Genomic DNA, 22140 nt, shown 5'->3' with positions numbered 1-22140 from the left:
CCTATGAGTCTGATTTATGTCCAAAAGTAAACTCAGTCAAGGGTTAAACTGTTTGTTTACTTTACTAAACATTTCCTGGAGAATCCCATGGAGGGAGGAGCCTGGTAGGCTACAGTCCATGGGGTCTCAAAGAGTGGGACACGACTGAGCGACTTCCCTTCACTTCACTTCAAACATTTCCAAGAAATCTCCTTAGAGCCAGTGAGGTTGAGATCCCTTGAGATGGAGGGCTTGCTCTCTGGCTGATGGGTGAAAGGTTCATTGTTTTTGTGCCATTGGGACAAAATATACATAATATACATTTATCATTTTAACAATTTGTAAGTGTACAATTCAGTAGCAATAAGTCCATTCACATTGTTGTACAACCATCACACCCATCTATCTCTAGAACATTTTCATCTTTCCAAACTGAAACTCTGTATCCACTAAACAGTAACTCCCATTGCCAGGGCCACCAGGGAAATGAGGGTTCCATTAACTACAGTAGGTAATAGAAGAACAGGTTTGAGAGGAAAGATAAGACATACTGCCTTCAAGATACGCACATGACCTTAGATGGGGAAGTCCTATAGGCTGTTAGAAACATCTGTCTAGAATTGAGCCTAGAGATGGACTAAGGCTTAGGTAAGTGCTGAGGCCAGGAAATTAGATTCCTATGAGTGGAATCCTCCAGTATTTTGCTTTTGTGATTGGCTTTTTCCGCTTAGCATAATGTCATCAAGGTTCATCCATGCTGTAGCTTTTATCAGAATTTCCTTCATTTTGGGAACTTCCCTGGCTAAGAAAGAATCCACCTTCCAATACAGTGGTTGTGGGTTTGATCCCTGGTCAGGGAACTAAGATCCCACATGCCCGTGGGACAACTTAAGTCTGTAACTAGAGAGCTGCTTGCTCTCTAAGACCTCTGCAACTAAGACCTGATGCAGCCAAATCAATGAATTTTAAAAAATTATAAAAAAGAATTCCCTCCCTTTTTAAGGCTAAGTAATATTCCATTCTGTGTATATATTGTATTTTGTTTCCCATTTATCCATCGGTGAACATGTGGGTTTCTTCCATGTTTTAGCTATGGTGAATAGTGTTGCTATGAACATGGGTGTAGAAAGATTCGTTCTTATGACCAGCATTCATGCCAGGCATGCAGCTCCCTATTTTCCCAGCTTATCCACACTATTTCCTAGTAGTGTGCCACAAGGAAAATGATAAAATTCACAGCTAGTGGATGTACTAAGTGAATTTTCTTTAATATGTTAAGCCTCAAGTCAACTCCTCGTTAAGGAAAGGGAATTTGCTGTTGTTTGGAGCGAAACGTCTGTTCCATTTAGCATCTCTGTCTGGGAGCAATGGCCTCCTGGATATAAACAGAGAGCCAGAGCCAAGAAAGATATTAATTCGCAAAGCTCAAGTATTGATTTGGTGACGCCATTCTCTTCCCTGATGCTATTCCTATCAACCCAAATTATCTCTGTGAGTATAGGAAGTGTTTTTTCCCCCGTGTGCTGGGCAGCTGGTGACAAGTGCCTTGCTGATAGGCTCTGACAGAGATGAACAGTCAGCCCTGAGTTTGCAGCCCTGAGGCCAAGAGGCAGACACCCACCCGACAGACTCAGCTCCATCCTGATTTCAGGGACCTCTAACGGGGCTCAGACAAGGCGAAGGGCCCTTGAGCTTATGGTGGAACTATTCTAAAGAATTATTTAAAGGGTCTAAAGGCAATGGCACCCCACTCCAGTACTCTTGCCTGGAAAATCCCATGGACGGAGGGGCCTGGTGGGCTGTAGTCCATGGGGTCTCTAGGAGTCGGACATGACTGAGCAACTTCACTTTGACTTTTCACTTTCATGCATTGGAGAAGGAAATGGCAACCCACTCCAGTGTTCTTGCTTGGAGAATCCCAGGGATGGTGGAGCCTGGTGGGCTGCCGTCTATGGGGTCGCACAGAGTCGGACACGACTGAAGCGACTTAGCAGCAGCAGTAGCAATGAATTATTTAAAGGGTTTAAAGAATTATTTAATTATCTAAAGAATTATTTAAAGCTAATCTCCTCATAAGCTTCCCTGGTGGTTCAGTGTGAAGAATCTGCCTGCCAATGCAGGAGACTTGTATTCGATCCCTGGGTTGGGAAAAAGAAATGGTAAACCCACTCCACTATTCTTGCCTGGGAAATCCCATGGACAGAGGAGCCTGACGGGCTACATACAGTCCATGGGGCTGCAAAAGAGTCAGACACGACTTAGCGACTAAACAATGACAACATTATCTCCTCCTACTGATCATATTTCTCTTCTGGAGTCTCCAGTTTACTTGTGCCTCTTCAGGAAGTTGGAGATAAGGGTGAGAGAGAGGGCAGGTTCTTCTTACATGGTTTCCTACAGGCATCTAGTGGAGGCAGTCTCATAGCCTCCATCTCATCCCCACTGTTTTATTCTTGGGCTTCCCTTGTGGCTCAGCTGGTAAAGAATTCGCCTGCAATGCAGGAGAGCTGGCTTTGATCCCTGGATTGGGAAGATCCCCTGGAGAAGGGAAAGGCTACCCACTCCAGTATTCTGACCTGGAGAATTCCATGGACTGTATACTCCATGGGGTCACAAAGAGTTGTTTAATTCTTGGAACAATTCTGGTTTACTGGATACACTGTGTGTGACAAGAAGAGGGTTACAATCATGCCAGCTCATTAGGAAAATAAACACTGAAACTCTGGATTTCATCTTCCGTACCATCACTTTTGCTTTGCAAAGTAAATCTAGATGTTAAGACAGGGAAACCACTAAGTTCCCCATTTTCCTGTTAATTCCTGGCTTTCGAGGATGATTAACTTCATCGAGAAATTGTAAACACACTGTGCTAATCGTTTATGAGATCTGATTAAGAGCTTTACAGGGAAGATTTGCACCACATTAAAGGCTCCAGCAATTTGGGAGAGTGTACATGTAAGGAATTTCCTTTTACCCGATTATAAAAGAAGAGTTAGAAATCACAGCCAACTATCCAAAAAGGGGTGAGGACCTGTTGTTGCCTTTTGAATCTGAAGGAAAAAATGTTTGCCTGTTGGTGAGAACCCTTGAAGAATTCCCATGAAAACTGTTGATTAAACCAAAATTTGTAACATGAGATAAGATTAGCTGTGTGTGCAGCAACACGTGACAGGCTGGAAGGATCCAGTGACAGCCAGGAGACCTGCATAAGATAATGAAGTGTCTGGAGGCCACTGCCTAGAATTTATAATTTGCCCCTGACCTGTCCTCTAGAAGGTCTTTCCCTGTCCCTTTCCATTCATACATACTTATCCAAATTTCACCACTCTGGGGAAGACTGCCCAGGGTGACCGCTCTCACCTGTAATCATTCTTTTTGTTGTTTAGTCGTTAAGTCGTGTCTGACTCTATGACTCCATGGACTGTAGCCCGCCAAGCTCCTCTGTCCATGAGATTTCATAGGCAAGAATACTGGAGTGGGTTGCTATTTCCTTCTCCAAGAGATCCTCCTGACCCAGGGATCAAACCCAAGTTTTGTACATTGCGGGCGGATTATCTCCCACTGAGCCAGCTGGGAAGATAATCATTGTCTTGCACCCGCTCAAAATGTATGTCTTAGGGCAGTCCATATGGTGTTAATAACACATTTGTAAATGGTCATTTTCATGACATTTATCACATGTGTGGTTTGAACTCTTAAACCCATCTATAAGCTCCTTGAAGTAGGGACTATTACAGTAGAGGGAGGTGTTGGTGGTTTTGGATCTTTCTTCTAAAAAGTGCCCTAAAGCTGCATTTTTCACCCTTGAACACTCAGGGGAATCAACAAGAGATCTTGCTAAAATGGAGATGCTAATTCAGCAGGAATGGATTGGACCCAATATTCTCTATTCTCAAACATTTTTCCAGGTGTTGCTTCTGGTTGGAAGACCACAGTTTGAGTGGCAAGGCCCTGTAACACCCAGTAAGGTGTTTCAAAATAAACAAGTTCAACTTTCTATTAGGTGTAGTTCTGGGAAAATTCCTGTACTGAGGCCTGACCCCTTCAAGCAAAAGTTACTTCCCAATAAGGCTTTATCCTTTGATCACTAGGCTGCTCTCTAAACCATTTAGAGCCTGAGGACATGCTTTTATTACAGTGCAGTTTGGATTTGTGTTTAAATTCTAGGAATATGGGTAGTTTTACTGAAGTAATTTGAGAGCATTGGCGAGCACTGGGTGTGCATGGCCCAGCCCTGCCATGCTAGGCCACTCTTTTTCATTTAAGCAAAATCCCTTTAAAAAAAGTATTTACTTAGTTTGGCTGCGCTAGGTCTTATTGCAGAACACCGGCTCTTCGGTTGCCTGATGCAAACTCCTAGTTGTAGCTTGCGGGATCTAGTTGCCTGACCAGGGATTGAACCTGGGCCCCCTTCCCTGGGAGTGTGGCACCTTAGCCACTGGACCACCAGGGAAGTCCCTAGGCCACTTTTTTTTTTTTTTTTAATGTGGATCATGTTTTAAAGTCTTTATTAGATTTGTTACAACATTGTTTCTGTTTAATGTTTTGGTTTTTTGGCATGTGGGATCTTAGCTACCCCATCAGGAAACTCACCCACAGCCCCTGGATTGGAAGGTGAAGTGTTAACCGCTGGACTGGCAGGGAAGTCTCCCTAGGCCACTCTTGATAAGAGTCACAGTTACACTATCTGGTCCCACGGAAGGGAGCACATACCAGCCCGCCCAGAGTGCTGAGAGCTGGAACTGCCCTTCTGGAATAGGGGCCCTCACTTTTCTCCCCGATGGCTTAGGTAAGCAGAAGCAGAAACAAAGCTCACTTGTGTTTACCTGTATCCAGTAAGTCTCTGTTTCCTATATAAAGTCTTGCTCTGTTAGAGGCAAAATGCCCCTTTTCATTTCACCTTTGAAATGAGTAAAATCAGTCTTTATTTCTAAGTAGACCTCAATAAATGCTTTTAAACCAGAGGGACAGATCAGAAGGATAAGCTGACACCACCGAAACTGCAAAGACAGTTAGGACAAGTCAAATCTCTTGAGACCTCGATTTACTTGTCATAAAATCAAGATGTTGGTCTGGAAGATTCTTGCTGCTGCCAAGTTGCTTCCGTGTCCGACTCTTTGTGACCCCGTGGACTGCAGCCCACCAGTCTCCTCTGTCCATGGGATTCTCCAGGCACGAATCCTAGAGTGGGTTGCTGTGCCCTCCTCCAGAGGATCTTCCCGACCCAGGGATCAAACCCACGTCTCTTACGTCTTCTCCATTGGCAGGCAGGTTCTTTACCACTAACACCACCTGGGAAGCCAGGAAGAATCTTATCATTCCTTAAAGTGTGTGATTCTAATCAACATATCAGGGGAAGGCACAGGAGACAAGAATTCCACACCTGGCTCCTTGAGGGCACAGCGTGCCTGGGCGCCTCTTGGCTCTTAACCTCTGCCTGATCTTGGCCCAAAGGCTTGCCCTGATATGGTGCTCAGTTGTCCCATCCTAGACAACTGGGTGCCTCACATGTGCCAGCCTGTCGTGGGAAGACTGGAAAAGATATGCCCTGTGCTGCCAGCTAACGGTTCCTCCGCTATCAAGGTGATACTTCTGCACCATTCGTTTCAGTTCAGTTCGGTTCAGTTGCTCAGGCATGTCTGACTCTTTGCGACCTCATGGACTGCAGCACGCCAGGCCTCCCTGTCCATCATGAGCCTACTCAAACTCATGTCCACTGAGTCGGTGATGCCATCCAGCCATCTCATCCTCTGTCATCCCCTTCTCCTCCTGCCTTCAAGCATCAGGAAAGTAAACCATTTGTTTACTGTAGTCTTTAGGCCTCTGCCTACAATGCCTACCATGTGGGGACCCGGGTTCAATCCCTGGGTCGGGAAGATCCCCTGGAGAAGGAAATGGCAACCCACTCCAGTATTCTTGCCTGGAGAATTCCATGGATGGTGGAACCTGGTAGGCTACAGTCCATGGGGTCGCAAAGAGTTGGACACGACGGAGCGACTTCACTTTCACTCTCACTTTAGGCCTTTACAATCCTTCATCTATGAGAATGTAACAAGAGAGAATAAAAATAGAGTACTTCCAGAAGGACTATGATTGTTAGAACTGTAAGCGCTTTTTAAGCTTTGTAATTTCCTCCTTATTGTTATTTCCTGTCTGTTTCCCTGTAGTGATTAGCAGTAAAACTCTAAAAACAAAAAGGGGCCAAGGTGTTTGTTTTCCAGGGCAGACAGGAAGCAGGGAACTGGGGAGACTGCACTCCCGGGTTTGAGGTAAACAGCTGCAGGAGATGGAGGGGGTGGATGGAGCCCAAGAGCTGAACGGAAAGCAGGTTGAGTCTTCAGGCTGGTTTGAAAAAGGAAAGAGCGGGGTGGGAGAATGACTTCTAGTTGGAATGAAGGTAATGGTCTTAAGAGCATTGCTGTTCTTTCCTGTTTTGTCTTCAGATGTACCAATCGGTTTTCAAGCCAGAAAACCAAGTACATGGACAGCTAGTGTTGTAATTCAGGGAACTTTGTAGCAAATGATACTCCTCTGGAGTAAGGATCCTAGATACAAATGTTGCAGAAGGGCCAGGTAGATAAAGTATCTGGATGGGGGCAGCCTGGGGTCAGGCTATAAGGAGCAGTGGGGCTTGTGGTAATTGGAGGGCACTTACCCCATCCAAGAAGGGAACAGGTACTCAGCCACAAGTGGTTATGGCCCTAACCAAAATGTGTACCTGTATTGCCTGATCTTTCAAATTTTAAAGAGAAGCCTGAACTTTGAATTATTATATGAAGTCCCCTTATTTTAAATGTTGGCAGCTAAAGCCGCTTTGAAAACAAACAGCAGCATTGTGTGGGCCAAATAAAACATGTTGGTGAGACATATTTAGCCCAAAGACCAACTCTTTGAAAAGTTGGACCCAGAGAAATTTGCATTCTGGAATCTCAAAGCACTAACATGATCCTGGCAAGGCTTGTGGTCTTTTGTCAACAATAGCAAACTACCATCAATCAAGCAAATACCAGATAAACTGGGGAAGTATAAAATGCTTTGTTTTTAGACTTTGTTCATCTGTTAATTTTTCAGATCCAGCTGGAAAGTCTTGAATGTATTTATTCAATAAATCAAGAAGCATTTGTTGAGCACTTAATATGTGCTAAGTAATGATAAAACTTTTTCTATTAGGGGCCAGAGAATAAATATTTTAGACTTTGAGGGCTGTATGGTCTCCCACAAAATTGCTCAACTCTTCCAGTTACAGTTGCAAAGCAGCCTTCAGTTCAGTTCAGTTCAGTTCAGTTGCTCAGTCGTGTCCGACTCTTTGCGACCCCATGAATTGAAGGCCTTCCTGTCCATCACCAACTCCTGGAGTTCACTCAAACTCACATCCGTCGAGTCAGTGATGCCATCCAGCCACCTCATCCTCTGTCGTCCCCTTCTCCTCCTGCCCTCAATCTCTCCCAGCATCAGAGTCTTTTCCAATGAGACAACTCTTCGCATGAGGTGGCCAAAGTACTGGAGTTTCAGCTTTAGCATCATTCCTTCCAAAGAACACCCAGGGCTGATCTCCTTTAGAATGGACTGGTTGGATCTCCTTGCAGTCCAGGGGACTCTCAAGAGTCTTCTCCAACACCACAGTTCAAAAGCATCAATAGACTGCATATAAACAAATGGGTGTGGTTGTTCTTAAAAAAAAAAACAATAACTTTATTTACAACAGGCAGCAGTTGGCCTATAGTCCATAATTTGCCAATCCTTGATCTAAAATATCTGAGAACTTGTAGCCTAATGCAACAGTTTTCTTTCTTCTCTTTTTCTTAAAATCTTTTGGTTGCACCGTGTGTGACCTTAGCACCCTGACCAGGGATCAAACCTGTGTCCACTGCATTGCAGGGCAAAGTCTTAAAGACTGGACCACCAAGGAAATCTCAACAGTTTTCTTTAACGAGTCTGGCATGCTTATGCTTATGCTTTAAGACTAGGGTTCATGGTATTATCACTATGATTTTAAAGATATTTTTGTTAGATGCTCCACATAGCTCTCTATTATCATTTAGTAGAATACAAATGATCATAACTATTCTGTAAACATAAACAAAGTGAGGTTGCTAAGTCGTGTCTGACTCTTTGCGATCCCGTGGACTGTAGCCTACCAGGCTCCTCAGTCCATGGAATTTTCCAGGCAAGAGTACTGGAGTGGGTTGCCATTTCTTTCTCCAGGGGATCTTCCTGACCCAGGGATTGAACCTAAGTCTCCCACATTGCAGGCAGACGCTTTACCATCTGAGCCACCAAAGTCACTCAGTCGTGTCCAACTCTTTGCAACCCCATGGACTATAGAGTCCATGGAATTCTCCAGACTAGAATACTGGAGTGGGTAGCCTTTCCCTTCTCCAGGGGATCTTCCCAACCCAGGTATTGAACACAGGTCTGCCACATTGCAGGCGGATTCTTTACCAGCTGAGCCATAAGGGAAACCCAAGAATACTGGAGTGGGTAGCCTATCCCTTCTCCAGGGGATCTTCCCAACCCAGGAGTCGAACTGGGGTCTCCTGCGCTGCAGGCCATTCTTTACCAACTGAGCTATCAGGGAAGCCCAGTAAACATAAATAAGTTCCTATAAACATTGGAAATAATTCTAGCTACTGAAGTTAGTTTGGCAAGGCTGTCTGCATATGAATTTAATGTAGGAAAATTTTTTCACAAAGAGAGCTATTTATACAGGAGACCATCGACTGAGCCAGTTATCTCAATAGAGTGATTAAATGCTTGTTTGTTGGCATTTGAATCTGTTGTAAAGAGACAACATAAAACTGAACACACCTGTTTGTTTCCTGAGTCCTAGGCTTTACTACTTGGAACTTTCATAAGTGTGTTCTAAAGAGAACAAATGAAGCAATATCACTTTCATCTTTTTATTCTTAATGAGATAATAGTACATAGAAGATGCTCAAAATTTTTTTGCTTTATGAATAGGAGGCAGTATGTCCATGTTAATTTCTTCTGATGTATGTTTGAAAGTGATTAGTCACTCAGTCCTGTCTGACTCTTTCATGTTTATGAAATGTCAACTAAAGATGCCTAGCTATTTGTATGGCTGTAGATGCTGGGTATTTGTTTGCGTGTGTGCGTACTAAGTCACTTCAGTCGTGTCCAACTCTTTGTGACCCTATGTACTGTAGCCTGTCTTACTTCTTTGTTCATGGGATTCTCCAGGCAAGAATATTGTAGTGGGTTGCCATGCCTTTCTCCAGGGGATCTTCCCAACCCAGTGATCAAACCCATGTCTCTTATGTCTCCTGCATTGGCAGGCGGGTACTTTTCCACTAGCGCCACCTGGGAAGCCCATGTATTGGTTACTGAAGCTCTTTAAAGCCTCTTTCTCCTTTCCTTTCTTCTACTATAGACTCTCTTGCTGGGAAAGGGGCCATATGTCCCAATTCTGACCAACAAGACATAAATCCAAGTACCTGCTGGGGGCTTGAAAGAATATTTCCTAACAGGCACTGATTCAGTCTGACCTCATATCCCTTCTCTTTTCTTCCTAACCCAGAACACAGACATAATACCTTAGCTGTTCTGCAGCATTTCAAAACCATGAGGACAAAAGCAAGAGACAGAACAGTGGAGTGTAAAGAAAAAGGAAGTTTCGATGATATCACCGAGCAGCTAGCACTAACCACGTGTTGTTGCTGTTGTTTTGGCTGCACTGAGGAGTGTTTGGGATCTTAGTTTCCCTGCGATGGAAGCTCGGGGTCCTAAATACTGGACCACCAGGGAAGCCCCAGTTTCACTAGCCCATAACTTACCACCTTTGGATTTCTTATTACATGAGAAGAAAAAAAAATTTTCCTGAGAGGCAAAGCCATTATTACCTGGTTTTCTATTTCTTGCAACCCAACCCAATCCTATCTATTTGGGGCTATTTAGAAGTTGCTTCTAGTCTCACACTTCATCACCATTGCTCAGGAAATGAAATTTCTGGCATCCAATGTAGTCATATCAATTTTCCAACTCTTCCTATGCCTCTTTAAAGAGTTGGGCTAATACACAATGGAGTATTACTCAGCCATTAAAAAGAATACATTTGAATCAGTTCTAATGAGGTGGATGAAACTGGAGCCTATTATACAGAGTGAAGTAAGCCAGAAAGAAAAACACCAATACAGTAAACTAACACATATATATGGAATTTAGAAAGATGGTAACAATAACCCTGTGTACGAGACAGCAAAAGAGACACTGATGTATAGAACAGTCTTATGGACTCTGTGGGAGAGGGAGAGGGTGGGAAAATTTGGGAGAATGGCATTGAAACATGTAAAATATCATGTATGAAACGAGTTGCCAGTCCAAGTTTGATGCACGATGCTGGATGCTTGGGGCTGGTGCACTGGGACGACCCAGGGGGATGGTGTGGGGAGGGAGGAGGGAGGAGGGAGGAGGTTTCAGGGTGGGGAACACATGTATACCTGTGGTGGATTCGTTTTGATATTTGGCAAAACTAATACAATTATTTAAAATTTAAAAATAAAATAAAATTAAAAATAAAACCAACAACTAAAAAAAAAAAAGAGTTGGGCTAAGGACATTCTAAATCTTGATACAAACCCAAATAATATGTAAAGATCAAAGTTCATTGGTTTTCTTAGGAAGTCCTATTATAATACATCAACATCAACTTCAAAGAAAATGTTCTACAATACAGCTTCTAAGAAAATAAAAGATACTGTTGACAGATTCTTTTTGAACTAGTTAGGTAGCAAATATTTTATGTTAACAAACTATCCCAAAAGTAGTTAAAAATATTTGAGTATATTCTAAACATTTTAAAGTTTCACGGCCCCTAAGTCTTTCAGATTTTGTGACATATACGTTCAGTTCAGTCGCTCAGTCATGTCCGACTCTTTGCAACCCCATGAATCGCAGCACGCCAGGCCTCCCTGTCCATCACCAACTCCTGGAGTTCACCCAGACTCACGTCCATCAAGTCAGTGATGCCATCCAGCCATCTCATCCTCTGTCATCCTCTTCTCCTCCTGCCCCCAATCCCTCCCAGCATCAGAGTCTTTTCCAATGAGTCAACTCTTCACATGAGGTGGCCAAAGTACTGGAGTTTCAGCTTTAGCATCATTCCTTCCAAAGAAATCCCAGGGCTGATCTCCTTCAGAATGGACTGGTTGGATCTCCTTGCAGTCCAAGGGACTCTCAAGAGTCTTCTCCAACACCACAGTTCAAAGGCATCAATTCTTCGGCGCTCAGCTTTCTTCACAGTCCAACTCTCACATCCATACATGACGACTGGAAAAACCATAGCCTTGACTAGACGAACCTTTGTTGGCAAAGTAATGTCCCTGATTTTGAATATGCTATCTAGTTTGGTCATAACTTTCCTTCCAAGGAGTAAGCGTCTTTTAATTTCATGGCTGCAGTCACCATCTGCAGTCATTTTGGAGCCCAGAAAAATAAAGTCTGACACTGTTTCCACTGTTTCCCCATCTATTTCCCATGAAGTGATGGGACCAGATGCCATGATCTTCGTTTTCTGAATGTTGAGCTTGAAGCCAACTTTTTCACTCTCCACTTTCACTTTCATCAAGAGGCTTTTGAGTTCCTCTTCACTTTCTGCCATAAGGGTGGTGTCATCTGCATATCTGAGGTTATTGATATTTCTCCCGGCAATCTTGATTCCAACTTGTGTTTCTTCCAGTCCAGTGTTTCTCATGATGTACTCTGCATATAAGTTAAATAAGCAGGGTGACAGTATACAGCCTTGACGTACTCCTTTTCCTATTTGGAACCAGTCTGTTGTTCCATGTCCAGTTCTAACTGTTGCTTCCTGACCTGCATACAAATTTCTCAAGAGGCAGGTTAGGTGGTCTGTATTCCCATCTCTTTTAGAATTTTCCACAGTTTATTGTGATCCACACAGTCAAAGGCTTTGGCATAGTCAATAAAGCGGAAATAGATGTTTTTCTGGAACTCTCTTGCCTTTTCCATGATCCAGCAGATGTTGGCAATTTGATCTCTGGTTCCTCTGCCTTTTCTAAAACCAGCTTGAACATCAGGAAGTTCACAGTTCACATACTGCTGAAGCCTGGCTTGGAGAATTTTGAGCCTTACTTTACTAGTGTGTTGAGATGAGTGCAATTGTGCGGTAGTTTGATCATTCTTTGGCATTGCCTTTCTTTGGGACTGGAATGAAAACGGACCTTTTCCAGACCTATGGCCACTGCTGAGTTTTCATTCATAATATTGAGATATGCATTAGGTTATTATAAAGATCTTCCAAATTTTGTTTTTGAAAAGCTCCCAGGTGCCAAATTTTGGACAATTTCAGCACCAAAAAAAAAAAAAAAAAAAAAAGAATGATGGTATAGATTGTAACACATTAACAGAAAAGTAAAAAGAAAATTGTGAGTCCACAATGATTCACAAGCATGTCAGCCAATAAATGTAGATAAACGATAGAATGAGAGTTGCAATTGCCAGTATTGGCTCAGGGTAGGATCATTAATGAATGCTAAAGCCTTTAAGTGAAGGAATGTTGGGGAGCAAGATAATCATATGATTTCAAAGTAGCATCCTCTAGATTAATTAATAATTCCAAAAGGAAAATGTATCTTCACCATGGAAAGATTGGTCAAACACCATCTTAACCGAGAGCTAAAACTTGACATTACCAGTGACAAGACAATAGACAGCCTTCTTATCTTGTGTGCTAAGAGGTACACAATACCCATTATGAAGAATTCTTTTTGGAATGTTTAACCTGAATCTAACCATAAGGTAGCAATTAGGCAAATCCAGAATTCAGAAAAACCTGCGAGACAACTGGCTAGGATTCTTTAAAACATTCAACATCATGGAAAACCCAAAAGGTGGAGACTTTTCTAGACTAAGAGAAATTAAGGAGATAACGACCAATTACAATGTGTAGGGCCTCCCCAGTGGCTCAGTGGTAAAGAATCCACCTGTAATGCAAGAGACGTAGGAGATGTGGGTTCAATCCCCGGGTCAGGAAGATCCTCTGGAAGAGAACAGGGCAACCCACTCCAGTGTTCTTACGTGGGAAATTCCATGGGCAGAGGAGCATGGCGTGTTACAGTCCATAGGGTCACAAAGAATCTGACATGACTTAGCAGCTGAGCATGCACAGCAAACTTTGCTTAGATTCTGGATTGAAGGGGTAAAATTTGACTAGAAAAGAAATTTCAAAGACCTTTGGAGAAATCTGAATATAGATAGAATATTAAAGTACATTATTGAATTAATGTTAATTTTTTAATGTGTGATAGTAGGGGTACTGTCTTATTTGGTAAAATGTTCTTTTTCTAGGAGATACATATTGAGATATTTAAGGATAAAGTGTCATGATAGCTCCATCCTACTTTTTAACGAAATATGGTGTGTGTGTGTGTTTCTGCGTGCAGAGGCAACTGTGGCAAGCTGTTAATAACTGGTAAATCTATGTAAGGGATTTGGGCTTCCCAGGTGTCACTAGCGTTAAAGAACCATCCTACTGATGCTGGAGACGTAAGAGACGCAGGTTCAATCCCTGAGTCAGGAAGATTCCCCTGGAGCTGGGTGTGGCAACCCACTCTAGTATTCTTGCCTAGAGAATCCCATGGACAGAGGAGCCTGGCAGGCTACAGTCCATAGAGTTAGACAGAGTTGAATACTACTGAAGCGACTTAGCATGCATGCATGTACAGGATTTAGGAAGTTTATTGAACTATTCTTTCTTTCAACTTAATTGGAAACTTAAAGCTTTTCAAAAAAAAAAGAGAGAGAGAGAGAGGACTTCCCTGGAAGTCCAGTGGTTAAGACTCTGTGCTCCCTGTGCAGGGGGCCCAGCTTCTGTCCCTGATCAGGAAACTAGAAAGACCCAACATGCTGCAGCGAAGATTGAAGAGCCCTGTGATACAACTAAGACCTGCCACAGCCAAATAGAAAATATCTTTTTTTAAGAGACTTAAATAAGTGAAAGGAGAATAGAGATTGATTTAGGTGATATTAAGATACTGTCTGAGTTTTCTATATCATTTTAGGAGATGCTGGTTTCCTTCCACTTGAAGGATACTGGACATCTTTATCCCTTATAGCCATTTCAGTTGTATCACAGGCAAACTAGGCTGAATCCTTCTAGGGTGACCAGCTGTTCTAGGTGGCTCAAGTCTAAGGGATTTGCCAAGACATGAGACAATCAAGGCTAAAATAGGGACAGTCCTGGGCACACTGGAATGGTTGGCCACCCCAACTGTTCTGCCATTTGTCAGCTATGTGGCCGTGAGCAAATGACTTAGCTTCCCAGAGTCTTGGCTTCCTCATCTATAAAAAGCAGATTATCCACATGCTACAGCATGGATGCACCTTGAAACATTATACCAAGTGAGAGAAACTAGAGATAGAAGCCACATAGTCTATGACTCCATTTATGTGAAATTTCCCAAACAGGCAAATCCATAGAGTCAGCCAGCAGATGAATGGTTGCCAGGGTCTGGAGGAGGAGGAGATGGGGAATGACTGCTAAGGAATATAAGATTTTGGAGGGGGAGGTGATAAAAATGTTCTAGAATTAGAGATTAGTAGTGGCACAACTTTGTGAATATACTAAAAACCACTGAATTGTACATTTTAAGAGTGTAAATTTTATGGCATGTTAATTACATCTCAGCAAAGCTGCTTTTTTAAAAATTCAGAAATAGAATTACCATATAACCCAGCAATTCTACTCCTAAGAACAGGAAAATCAATAAGCAGATTAGGTTGCCTAGGGCTGGGAGAGATGGAGCAAAATGGAGAGTGACTGCTAATGGATATGGGGTTTTTTTTGGAGTCATGAAAATGTTCTAAAATCGATTGTGGTGATGGTTGCATATCCCTATCAATATACCAAAGGCTACTGAATTGTACTTCAATGGGTGAATCGAATTTATGGTGCGTGAATTATATTACAACAGAACTGCTTACAGGTGAATTTTTTTTGGCCATACTCTGCAGTTGGTGAGATCTTACTTAGTTCCCCCACCAGGGACTCAACCTGGGCTACGGCACTGAAAGCACCGAGTTCTAACCACTGGACTGCCAGGGAATTCCCAAGCAGGTGATATTTTAAAAATACTTCAGGCTAGGGCAAGCCAGTCCAGTACTCTTGCCTGGAAAATCCCATGGACGGAGGGGCCTGGTGGGCTGCAGTCCATGGGGTCGCTAGGAGTCGGACACGATTGAGCGACTTCACTCTCACTTTTCACTTTCGTGCACTGGAGAAGGAAATGGCAACCCACTCCAGTGTTCTTGCCTGGAGAATCCCAGGGATGGGGGAGCCTGGTGGGCTGCCGTCTATGGGGTTTCACAGAGTCGGACACGACTGAAGCGACTTAGCAGCAGCAGCAGCAGCAGGGCTTCCTTGGTGGTCCAGTGGTTAAGAATCCTCCTGCCATTACGAGAGACACAGGTTCGATCCCCGATCCAGGAAGATCCCACACGCCTCGGGGCAACTGAGATCTCAGGCCACAACCACTGCAGCCCGAGTGCGCCTGCGCTCCACAACAAGCGAAGCCACTGCATTGAGAAGCCCAAACACCGCAACTAGAGAGAAGCCCACACGCTGCAACAGAGATACAGTACAGCCAAAAAAAAAACCTTTCAAAAAATGTTTTAGACTAAAAGAAAAAAGAGAGATTGAAATACATGTGTGAGATCTAAATGAGTCTTTGCTCTCATAGCATCTCATGCCATCCTCATCAAACATGCAGCATCAAATCATCACTGCGTATGCCTTTGTCTTGTCCCCTGAACCAACAGTCCCTGGATAATATCAACTTTCTATTTCACCTGAGGCCGGCTTCTGGAGCGGGCAACTTCTGAGTCACGTGAGACCTACTCAGAAGGGCCTTATGCTTGGTTGAATGCTCTGCTGTTACCATCCTGAAATTCTTAATAAGTTTTGAACAAGGTGCAGGCATCCCTCATTTTCATTTTGCACTGGGCCCTGCACATTTTATAGCTGTCCTCAATCCGGTTTTGTAAGCCCAGCACTTAGCATGGTGCTCCATGGGGGTTCAACAAAGGTTAATTCTTCTTCCCCCTCCCAGTACGCCGAGACGGCCCTTAGACATTGCATTGACCTTCAGTACAGATTCACCCTGATCTCTCCCACTGTGCCAGGAACTGTGTCAGCATCTGGGGATACAGTGAGGAGCCAAAGCAGGTAGCCGAGACCTCCCCTCACCCCCTTCGCAGCATGGGAGCTGCTCAGAAGGATGTTCACGCAGGCTGAGAAGCCCACCTAACCATTTGTCTCAAACAGCGATGACAGCGTCTGACTCATCTGTACTTTTGGCCAGAGGAAAACACATCACCTTGGAATCTTGATTTTGTGAATTCTGCTTTGTTGCCGGAAACAGAAAGGTTTGATAAATTAGGATGGGACTTCAGTTCTTTTCCATGGTGTGAAAAACGAGTTTGTGGTCTATCATATTGACATCTCGTGTTACAGAAATCTCTCAGCACCTTTTAATTCAATTCCATTTCCATGTACAAAACACTAGGTGAGTCGCTGCTGATAGGAAGATAGTCTCTGGATCTTTTTAAGCTCATCATACAGGCTCCTTGGACAAAGATTATGGCAGGCTTCATGCAAAGATGGGCTTGATAAAGGACAGAAATGGTATGGACCTAACAGAAGCAGAAGATATTAAGAAGAGGTGGCAAGAATACACAGAAGAACTGTACAAAAAAGATCTTCATGACCCAGATAATCATGATGGTGTGATCACTCACCTAGAGCCAGACATCCTGGAATGTGAAGTCAAGTGGGCCTTAGAAAGCATCACTACGAACAAAGCTAGTGGAGGTGATGGAATTCCAGTGGAGCTATTCCAAATCCTGAAAGATGATGCTGTGAAAGTGCTACACTCAATATGCCAGCAAATTTGGAAAACTCAGCAGTGGCCACAGGACTGGAAAAGGTCCGTTTTCATTCCAATCCCAAAGAAAGGCAATGCCAAAGAATGCTCAAACTACTGCACAATTGCACTCATCTCACATGCTAGTAAAGTAATGCTCAAAATTCTCCAAGCCAGGCTTCAGCAATATGTGAACTGTGAACTTCCAGTTGTTCAAGCTGGTTTTAGAAAAGGCAGAGGAACCAGAGATCAAATTGCCAACATCTGCTGGATCATGGAAAAGGCAAGAGAGTTCCAGAAAAACATCTATTTCTGCTTTATTGACTATGCCAAAGCCTTTGACTGTGTGGATCACAATAAACTGTGGAAAATTCTGAAAGAGATGGGAATACCAGACCACCTGAGCTGCCTCTTGAGAAATTTGTATGCAGGTCAGGAAGCAACAGTTAGAACTGGACATGGAACAACAGACTGGTTCCAAATAGGAAAAGGAGTACGTCAAGGCTGTATATTGTCACCCTGCTTATTTAACCTATATGCAGAGTACATCATGAGAAACGCTGGGCTGGAAGAAGCGCAAGCTGGAATCAAGATTGCCGGGAGAAATATCAATAACCTCAGATATGCAGATGACACCACCCTTATGGCAGAAAGTGAAGAGGAACTAAAAAGCCTCTTGATGAAGGTGAAAGTGGAAAGTGAAAAAGTTGGCTTCAAGCTCAACATTCAGAAAATGAAGATCATGGCATCCAGTCCCATCACTTCATGGGAAATAGATGGGGAAACAGTGGAAACAGTGTCAGACTTTATTTTTCTGGGCTCCAAAATGACTGCAGATGGTGACTGTAGCCATGAAATTAAAAGACGCTTACTCCTTGGAAGGAAAGTTATGACCAAGCTAGATAGCATATTCAAAATCAGGGACATTACTTTGCCAACAAAGGTTCGTCTAGTCAAGGCTATGGTTTTTCCAGTGGTCATGTATGGATGTGAGAGTTGGACTGTGAAGAAAGCTGAGCGCTGAAGAATTGATGCTTTTGAACTGTGGTGTTGGAGAAGACTCTTGAGAGTCCCTTGGACTGCAAGGAGATCCAACCAGTCCATTCTGAAGGAGATCAGCCCTGGGATTTCTTTGGAAGGAATGATGCTAAAGCTGAAACTCCAGTACTTTGGCCACCTCATGTGAAGAGTTGACTCATTGGAAAAGACTGATGCTGGGAGGGATTGGGGGCAGGAGGAGAAGGGAACGACAGAGGATGAGATGGCTGGATGGCATTACTGACTCAATGGACGTGAGTCTGAGTGAACTCCAGGAGTTGGTGATGGACAGGGAGGCCTGGTGTGCTGCAATTCATGGGGTTGCAAAGAGTCGGACACGACTGAACGACTGAACTGACTAAACTGACTGATAGCTTCACGGGGAGTCAGCAGAGAGCAGTGGGCAAGCGAATTCCTGATATAACTAGCTTCCTATTACTAAATGTTTTTTTGTTTGTTTGCTTGTACTAGCTTTGACTCCTAGAGGCAATTCCTTAGTCTTCCTAAACTTTTGTTTTTTAATCATTTAATATGACCCTGGTGTCAAAGGGCTGTTGTGAAGATTAGATGAGATAATGCACGCACAGTGACTGGCTTTTAGTAGGAAAGCCACAATAAAAACAAAACCTAAAACATCTTGCAAAATGCAGCTATTTCGCATCATAATGGCTAAATGGTACCGTTCCTGGCACATAGCCCTAAGTCATAAAATACCTCTGCCCACAACTTCAATTTTTCCAGTTAGAGGTGAAGGTAAACAACTTCGGCCAACATCACCCAGCACCGTGGAGTCAGTGAGTCCTTGTCCTCTCTTTCAGTCTTGGTAGTCACCCCCACAGCCTCAGGCACGCAGTATCTTTTGTAAGGAAGGCTGAGCAACAGCGCTGGAATGCCTACCGCTGCTGGTGGGACCACTGGAGGGAGAAGCGTTTGACCTGTTCTGGAATCTTTAGCTCTTTTGGAACCTGGAGCCCATTCCTCCCTAGCACAATCTGCTCACTGAACACCTAAATAAAGACACCCCTTACTACCACCCCCATCTGGCCTCCACCACCCATCATTGGCCAGTCATTAGAAGTGGCTGCCCCCAGGGACAGGAGCACGATCATGGACAAGACAGTCGGGCAATTCTTGGAGAGACATTCTTCTGAGAGCTGTTAGTCAACTCTCCCAGCAGGTAGGAGATTGAGTGTTCAGTCATTAAAGAAGGAATCTAGGTAGGCAGTGCGTGCTAAGTCGCTACAGTCATGTCTGACTCTTTGTGACCCCATGGACTGTAGCCTGCCAGGCTCCTCTGTCCATGGGATTCTCCAGGCACGAATACTGGAGTGGGTTGCCATGCCCTCCTCCAGGGGATCTTCCCGACCCAGAGATCGAACCTACATTTCTTATGTCACCTGCATTAGCAGGCAGGTTCTTTACCACTGAGCCATCAAGTAGGCAGTGTAGCAGATAATCCATTCTAATAACTAAGTGATAGGAATTTCTGTTCAACACTTAAGCCGTTGCTACACATTCTTAAATGGGGGTTGGTTAGGGGAGGATAGAGAAGCGGGACATAGGCCGTCCGCCAAATTTCGTAGTTGATTATCTGGTAAAATTCATTGGAAACTGCACATGTTATGGCTTTATGTATTTTTAACCTTTCTAAATAGATCAAGAGAAAGTAAAATAATCAAATAAAATATTCATTTATAAGACTGCTTTCTCTTAAAATCTTTATTCATGAATAGACATAATGGTTACAAAGTTGAAAAACCCCCAAACCCTAGGACTCTGCAAATAGACCAGACTGGGTTTCAATCTCAGCTCCATGTGACGATCAGCAGAAAGAGCATTCTAAGAGAGAGAGCTCAGCTGGGGCAAAGGCCTTGAGGACCCGAGGCGGGAACAGGGTTGGCTTGTTCAGAGAAGCAAATGGCGAAGTGGCTGGAGCATGATGAGGTGGAGGCTGCGGAGCAGACCCTGTAATCCCAGGCTGATTTACCATGAGGTCAACAGAATGGCGTTTTGCAACATTACAATAAATTAGAGCGAAGTTACAGACCTCTGATGTGGATATGAAGGGCATCTTCTTTTGAAATCTTTTACATTTAATTATCAAAATACTGAAAAAAAATCCAGAGTGAAAATTATAGAATATGAAGATAATTCAATAGTAAATACTCTGAGAAGTGAAATAGAAAGCAACAAAAAGGAGAGATTCTACAGAAAGTACTGTGTATTAGGAGGAAGAGACAAAACCTGAATAGAAGTTATAAATACACTCCTAAGTTGTCTGATAATCCAGTTGATGAAAACAAGAACCAAAGATTTTCAGTTCTTGCTGAGTTGGTGTGAAATACTGATATCAATGCAAGTGACGTAATTCTCAGAATTTACCATTAAAATAAGGATTTCAACAACAAACAGGTTAAACAATTACTGTCAAATTGAAGAATGTGAGTGCAGGCTAGGTTGCTTCAGTCGTGTCTGACTCTGTGCGACCCTATGGACTGTAGCCTGCCAGGCTCTTCTGTTCATGGGATTCTCCAGGCAAGAACACTGAAGTATGTTGCCATGCCCTCCTATCTTCCTGACCCAGGGATTGCACCTACGTCTCTTATGTCTCCTGCATTTGCAGGTGAGCTCCTTACCACTGGCACCACCTGGGAAGCCCCAAATCAAAGAATGCTGCTGCTGCTGCTAAATCATTTCAGTTGTGTCCGATTCTGTGCGACCCCATGACGGCAGCCCACCAGGCTCCCCCGTCCCTGGGATCCTCCAGGCAGAACACTGGAGTGGGTTGCCATTTCCTTCTCCAATGCATGAAAGTGAAAAGTGAAAGTGAAGTCGCTCAGTCACGTCCAACTCTTAGCTTAAGAGCAATTTTTAAAAAGAAAACATTAAATGCCCTGAAATCTTACAGTTCATCTGCTTAATTTGACATCAATCCTAAAATTTACATAATAATGAATATTAAGCTGAAAGAAGCTCTTCTAAATGATTATTAAAAAACAAATTTTGAGCAGTTATGCTGGAGGAGGAATGAATTATCTTTCTACCCTCTCTTTAGGAAATGAAATATCAAATGATATTAAAATGTGTTGTCTTTTGAAGGGACAAAGAATTAGTAGTCCCAAAATGTAGAAAAAAGTATTATAGTTGTGTTAATCAATTAATTATAAAATATTATATTCTGTTATTTTTCTGAACTCAGTGATATTTATAATACTTGTAAGCCTTTTCACTGATTAGTTTGAAATTTATTATAGCTTCCATTCAGATGCTAAATAACTGTTCATTTTCAGTTTAATTTTTTGCAAAAGAGATCCAACTTTTTGGATGTATTATGTGAAATGGATTAGCAAAGAAATTTATGTTCAGATTAAAATGGTATAAATCTAATATAAGTTGTTTATTTACTATCCGGCAAGAACAATTAGAATATACAATAGTGTTTACTAATTTGTGATAATGAAGCAGAGCTGAAACTAATTTTTATAAGGTTCATAATAGTATACATATTTGTCAGTAACTGTGAATCAGTGCACATATTGATCATGTGCTTTCAATTTAATATTTTATTTGTGATTTTATATTTTTTCTTAAAGAGTCTACTCCCCCAAACCCAAATAAATTGTATGTTTCTTTTTTTAATTTTAAATTTATTTTTTAATTGAAAGATAATTGCTTTACAGAATTGTGTTGGTTTCTGCTGTAGAAGTTTCAAGCTGCGCAAAACTTAGATCTGCCCGTGGGCATAAAATGAGGGCTGGCTTTGCTGGCTGAGGGAAGGATCTGGATTTCCTTCTAGGTATGATGGGAAGCTGTTAAAAGAGTTCTTGGTTACACACATGACATGAACTGACTGATATTTTAGAAAGATTGCTCTGGCTGCTGGGTTCTGTGCAATTAACATGGGGTTAGTGGGGACGTGAAGAACAGGGGCTGTGTGCAAACTGATGGTGATGAGGTGTGGGGAGTGGCCACAGCTGTGGAACAGCCAGAACCTGGAGAGAAAAAGGCAGGAAAGGGCTTTGGGGCAGGAGGTGATAAGCCTCACATGGAAGAAGGTAAAATAGCCCTGGGTTGATTCAGAAATATTGAGGAAGAGATTGAATTTCTTATAGGATGGGTGCATGAGTTAAGGGAATTGTGATCTGAGAAGGCTGGAGGGCTTAGGGACAAGTGGAGTAAATGGCTGGTAGGGAGAGAATAAAAAGATAAAGAAGGAATTAAATCCAAG

This window comes from Bubalus kerabau, chromosome 4 (genome assembly GCF_029407905.1).
Source record: "Bubalus kerabau isolate K-KA32 ecotype Philippines breed swamp buffalo chromosome 4, PCC_UOA_SB_1v2, whole genome shotgun sequence".
Lineage (NCBI taxonomy): Eukaryota > Metazoa > Chordata > Mammalia > Artiodactyla > Bovidae > Bubalus > Bubalus kerabau.
Note: the sequence above shows the minus strand (reverse complement) of the source record.